This window comes from Brachyhypopomus gauderio, chromosome 4, assembly GCF_052324685.1.
Source record: "Brachyhypopomus gauderio isolate BG-103 chromosome 4, BGAUD_0.2, whole genome shotgun sequence".
Taxonomy (NCBI): Eukaryota; Metazoa; Chordata; class Actinopteri; order Gymnotiformes; family Hypopomidae; genus Brachyhypopomus; species Brachyhypopomus gauderio.
In genome coordinates, this window is record NC_135214.1 from 15302693 (window position 1) to 15308692 (window position 6000).

The following is a 6000-nucleotide window of genomic DNA, read 5'->3' on the forward strand; positions in this document are numbered from 1 at the left end:
ATTGGTTTATTGGTCACGGAGCATCTCGCCGTTCCATTTCTTCACCATCAATCTCTCCATTCTCATCACTGCACAGTCAAGAGAAAGTGGTTTCCCCAAATTGCTGCTGATCAGTGTAAACATCATTTACACCTCACTGCACGGTGCCTCGGTGAAACCCATCATACATACTTCTACCAAAATCAAGCCACGTCTGAACACATTGTTACAACACGTTTGTGTTGTTGTTGACGTCTCTATGGCTCTGCACATTACAGCGGTAAATGGACTGTGTAGTCACACAAGTGTTTGTGGAAATGACAGTGGGAAAGAAAATATGCTGGTCTACATCACTGGCAGACATTTTGATTCAACATTCCATTCTTTTTTTCCCCCTTTATCATTGATGATGGAAAGAAGCTCCATTACTTCAGATTTATGTTGATGTTTTTATGGTCTCAGAATTTGCGTGCCACACCTCTCGGCCATTAGCGTTAGCGCTCCTGGTGCGCGGAGACAGGAAGTGGTCAGCGCATAGCTAGCCCTGGATGATGCTGAGCTCAGGCCTAAAAGAGGAAGACGGCAGGAAAAACAAAAAGACACGAGTGAGCAGATTCACGGTGAGAATTGGTAGCCTCATCTGCTCATGGTCCGTGGACATCATCCCTACCTTCGATGCCGACACAGCAGATTTTTACATGAGCTGCAAATATGTGAGGAGTATGATTATGCGCTAGGACACAGGACAACGGAAAGACTGCCCAACCACCACCACCAACCACCCACACAAACACACACAAACACAAACACTCAGGTTACAATTCACCTGGATTGGTTTCACAGCAAGACAGATCAAGAAACCCATGAATCAGTAAAGCATCGACACAGTTAACCATTTAACTGGGTCACTACGCATTTAATGAGGTTCATTCATCAGGGACAGTATGTTCATGATTGGAAAAAAAATATATTCTCCTGCAATTCTTGATGGATTAGCTTCCTCCATATCTGGAGCAAAATCACAAGCACATGGCTAGATGGATCTGGAGCTAGTGAACAACTGGTCAGTATAGTCTTTCATTGGCCCTCGTTTGGCCCAGAGATATAACAAACATGGCAGCTGGTGCAGCACACCTGAGAAAAACAGCATCTAGCTTCATTTCAATGTAGCTAAGGTTAATGTAGACATTAGCAAAACAAACCATTTCAATGACTGCAATTCAGAGGACACAGTTTGGAAATTTAGCAAAACTGCCCTTAACGATGTGCTTCCTTCTGAGACTATGTAGCATTTGCTTAAAATAATCCTCGTGCTGACAGAGGATTGGCCTGGGGAACACAGAGGACAGTTAGTATAGGTAATCCATAAAAAGCTAATTACAGGAGTGAGTCTGCTGGAATGAGTGTCCCAGTGGACACTGGGACCATGGAACAGGATGGGGTGGGCTCATGAAACCGGTCACCTCAACCATACAGAACCCAGAACATTTTGGCAAACGTTTTGGTTTATACACAACTCAATTTAGGCAGCCTACATATGTGGTATTTTGGATAAAGCTCAATAATCTCCTACTGCCATAGGATTCAGAATAGGAGTTGTCATTTCTGCCAGCTGGAACATGGTGTGACTGGACAGCATTTTAAATCGACTGTTTCCATTTTCAAAACCGCACAGGACAGACTGTGCGATAAACACAGTGTTCCACAGGCTAAATATCCAGGTCTACATCTAGGAGTTACAGATGGTGCTATGGGGATTCGCTGCAGCCAAGATTTTGTGCCCATAAATATGAATGTTGCTAAGAATAGATAGCAGGCGATCATGGGAAGATGAAAGCACAGATGATGAGTCAAGCAGGACTACCTTGGCTGCCACTCCGGTGTGTCACCTGCACAAATAGCTCTGTGGGTTTTACTCGTTTAACCACATAACAAACCTCAAAAATGCCACACAGTACAAAACCTTGTTTATCTCTAACATTTTATGACCATAAGAGAAATGCCATGTGGGTGAATGAGTGCTCGGCAGAAGTTTACAATAGTAGGCGTTGAATAATCACCCGAGGTTGCTGTCTGTTACCCATTACTGAAAGTCTAATTCCATACCGAGTCTTTTAAATTGAACAGACAACTTTTTAAATTACAACTGACTCTTCCATCACACACTCACTATGGGACAATTTTTCAACAAACGCTCTGCATTAGCTGAAAGGAACATTAAATATTAAACGCCTGTCTGCTCTTTAAGTGCCGTATACTAATGCAGAATGGAGAAGAAGATGGCACTTGCCAACTCTCTCCCGAGTTCTGGAGTATTGCATTTCACTGATCTCACCTGTGCCGAGAACAATTCTCCTGGACCTCTCCCATCTCTTACTGTAAGAAAATGATTCAGCCCCCCTCCCTCCTTCAGCAATCAAGAGAAAGAAATCACTTTATCAAAAGCTAAGATTCAGTCAGTCAGAGTTGTTTGTGCTTTCCCCAAGTCATGACGGCTAAAGGCAGTCACCTCATGTGGGATTCAAACTCTGGTCTATAAGAAGGTAAACAGGGGCTCTGAACACTGGACCAAAGAGCCTGCGTCCAGGCATAGTAGTGGCGGTCTCCGTCACACACCATAAAACAAACGGCAAATGTCTTTGAGGCTAACCTGAGGTATATATTTCTGTTATGTTGTGATAGTGTTTCACATAAAATGCATTTCACTGGATTTTTAAAATTATTTATTTTCATAACTAAAAATATAACCAGAATGCAGGAACCAAAACCTGTGACACACAAGCCTTTTCTGGAATGGAATTCTCTTCTTGCCCATTCCTAAAATACACAGAGATATCTGCTCTACAGCTAAAGAAAGCAGCAGGAAGCAAGTTGCAAAAAACTCCCTCAAAATTCGGATGCTTAACATCACTTAAGCCTCAAGTCAGACATGAACATCTGGCCAGTGTGTAACTTGGGTACACTTGAGAAACAGCTTTCTGCAGCCCCATTTGTAGGGGTTGCATGTGGGCATGAAAACGATTACTTCTTGTGTAGTGTGAAACAAAACATAGTACCAGAGAGCATAGCATATAAAAATGATATAATCATGAGATAAACAAGTAATTAAAATCAATGCTTGGTTTGAAACAGATATGTTAGACATTAGCCAGCACTGCTCTTGGGCGCTTCCTAGCCTTGTGCAGAACTCAGGGAAGTGCAAACACACGCGTTTCAGCCTTTCATCAGTAGAAATAATGTCCTCAGTTACATATGGTGTGGACACAACCCCATCAGGATTACACAAGATACCGTGACATGAACATGTCAGTCCTAATGGACTGGCACACACACAGACCCAAGCATATCAAGTATACCTGGCCACACATTTAAGTTTACAGAATCAACCTGACTAGCCAGGGTAACCTTTTCTAGACAAGAAATTCCTATTGGAAAACCTGGAAGTTAGTGACTATGTATTTACGGCAGTATTTCATCAACCTATCTATTAATCAGAGAGCCAAGCTAAATCAAGCTCCCAATGAAGACACCACAGCTATAATGTAGATCTGTAACTTTCCCAGCTAGCCACAACACAACTGGGGCGTCCATTGGTTTGCCTACCAGTCCGATAAAACTCACAGCTAATTAAATCGACTTAGTTAACCAGACACACTTATTTTTCGGTGGATATATAGTTACGTTAGCCAGTTTCAAGCTGAATGACACGTCGAGTTTTTGCTCTGTAATGGGGAGGAAATGCAAACAAGCTTTGGCCATCTGTAGCTATGCTAAGCTAACTCGCTTTACCTCTGCACCACTCTTGTTTTTCAGGCTTTTCTTTACCCTTTAAACCATAACGTGAACCCATTTTATTATTTAAATATCAGTAGCGAAATTAAAAAGTCTAAAACAGAATCAACACGAAATCACGAAGATAAAACCCCCAGAATTGGTTTGCTTGGGAGCGTAGCTTAGCAAAGCCACATATATGTGCCCTCGGGTGTTTTTTCTGTAAAACAACCTTTTAAAAAGCTTATCTTAACTAAATAAAATAAAATAATAAACTAGTCAAGACAGTCAGCGCCGTTTAACTACTGGGCAAATGCACACGGCGTAGCACTAAGCGGAATGAATTGGGTTTCTATGGCCACATCATCAACACAGCGAGCCGAGTGTGAGTGGGTTTAGTCTGGATCCTCGTACTTACCGCCTGAACTGTAACGCCTGTGGATGTGGACTTCAGAAGATCACCGCGGGTGGAGGCACACCTGGCTACTAGATACCCCTCCACCTGCCCCGACCTCCGAATTTAAAACCCTCAAGCTCTTGTCAGCAATGCTTTGCTATGCAAATACTAGACTAGGCGATGCATGAAGGTGTTTAACATTATCAGAAAAGCCAGTTGCAGTATATCAGAATCATCAGGCAAGTAAGGCAACATAAGATATACGAAATCTCCAGAAATCTGGACTCAGCGGTGTCGGACGTCCGTAAGTTCTCATTTCTGAGACGAACTGATAGTCTGCAGCCTCCAGCACACGCTGTAGTCCCCCAGCGTTCACTGCCGTCAGCCCATCAACACCAACCAAACGCGCCCAGCCGATCATAGGTCGTAGTTCTGGATGGGGGGAGCACCGGTGAACACAGCAGCAATAGCCTGGGATAAATTTAAATTTTCAAAAAAAAAGTTATTTTCGTCTGTGTTAAAAAACAAAACCAAAAAAATGATCACGTGTTTGCATGTTTGTTTATGTTTATTTGTGGTTTCTATTTGCAAAAGGACAAATATTGACACTCTTACTGGCATAACAGGATATAAACCTTAACCTATAATAACTGAATATGAAGTATAAAAATATTTAACGTTTAAGCTGCATAGGAAATATAACAAAATTTAAAGCTTGAAAATACTGAAATGCCAAAATATAATAATAATACCAGGTGGAGTTTTGATTTATTTAAATTGTCATGGCATACAGGCAATGGCGTTTTTCTGTTGTTCATATCAAATATCATTCTTATCTAAGATATGTTCAGTATCACTATCCTTTTGTCATACACACTCTTCTCCCTGAATGATTTCTTAACCCTAAACCACACTTTAAGACTTTTACACTTTTAGGTAATATGGAACAAAAACACCCAGCATAAACAAATAACAATACCAAAGAGAGAGTCTTTTTTTAGGTTGTGTTTGAAAAAGGAATAGATGATGACTGGGATAGTTTAATCCACAGTTTAGAAAAAAGGAGATTGTAATGTGTGGGAGAACAAGACGTCCTGAGTGCATGTTCAGGTCATCCTGAGTACAAGACGTCCTGAGCAGAGTTGTATAATCCAGGTTCAGAAAGTAAAAGTCCTCACCAGGAATTTGCTCAGGCTTCCTGGATTGTGTTGATTCCACTCATTTTACCTGGATTGGACTAATTAGAAAATCTAGCAAGCTTGAGCAAAATCTTTCTGAACCTGGATTATACAACTCTGGTCCTGAGTGTTTGTTCAGGACATCCTGAGTGTTTGTTCAGGATGTCCTGAGTACGTTCTGGTCATCCTGAGTACAAGACGACGTCCTGAGTGCATGTTCAGGTCATCCTGAGTACAAGACGTCCTGAGTGCATGTTCAGGTCATCCTGAGTACATGTACAAGACGTCCTGAGTGTATGTTCAGGGCGTCCTGAGTACAAGACGTCCTGAGCGTTTGTTCAGGACATCCCGAGTGTTTGTTCAGGACGTCCTGAGTGTTTGTTCAGGACCTCCTTAGTACGTTCTGGTCATCCTGAGTACAAGACGACGTCCTGAGTGCATGTTTAGGTCATCCTAAGTACAGGATGTCCTGAGTGCAGGTTCAGGTCATCCCGAGTGCATGTGCAAGACGTCCTGAGTGCATGTACAGGATGACTTGAGTGCATGTACAGGATGTCTTGAGTGCATGTTCAGGTCGTCCTGAGTCCATGTACACGACGTCCTGAGTGCATGTTCGGGTTATCTCGAGTGCTTATTCAGGATTGTAAGAGTGTTTAATGCACATGTATTGAATAA

At 42.2% G+C, this 6000-nt stretch overlaps 1 protein-coding gene across 2 annotated transcripts in view; it reads right to left on the reverse strand.

Moving 5' to 3' along the window:
- The window catches only part of LOC143512349 (hyccin 2-like), a 46937-nt gene extending 42342 nt beyond the window's left edge, over positions 1–4595 (reverse strand). For both annotated transcript variants that reach the window (XM_077002543.1, XM_077002542.1), the window contains exon 1: positions 4169–4595. The gene's annotated coding sequence lies outside the window, so the exon portion shown is untranslated. The remainder of the gene's footprint in view (positions 1–4168) is intronic.
- Positions 4596–6000: the final 1405 nt, after the last annotated feature.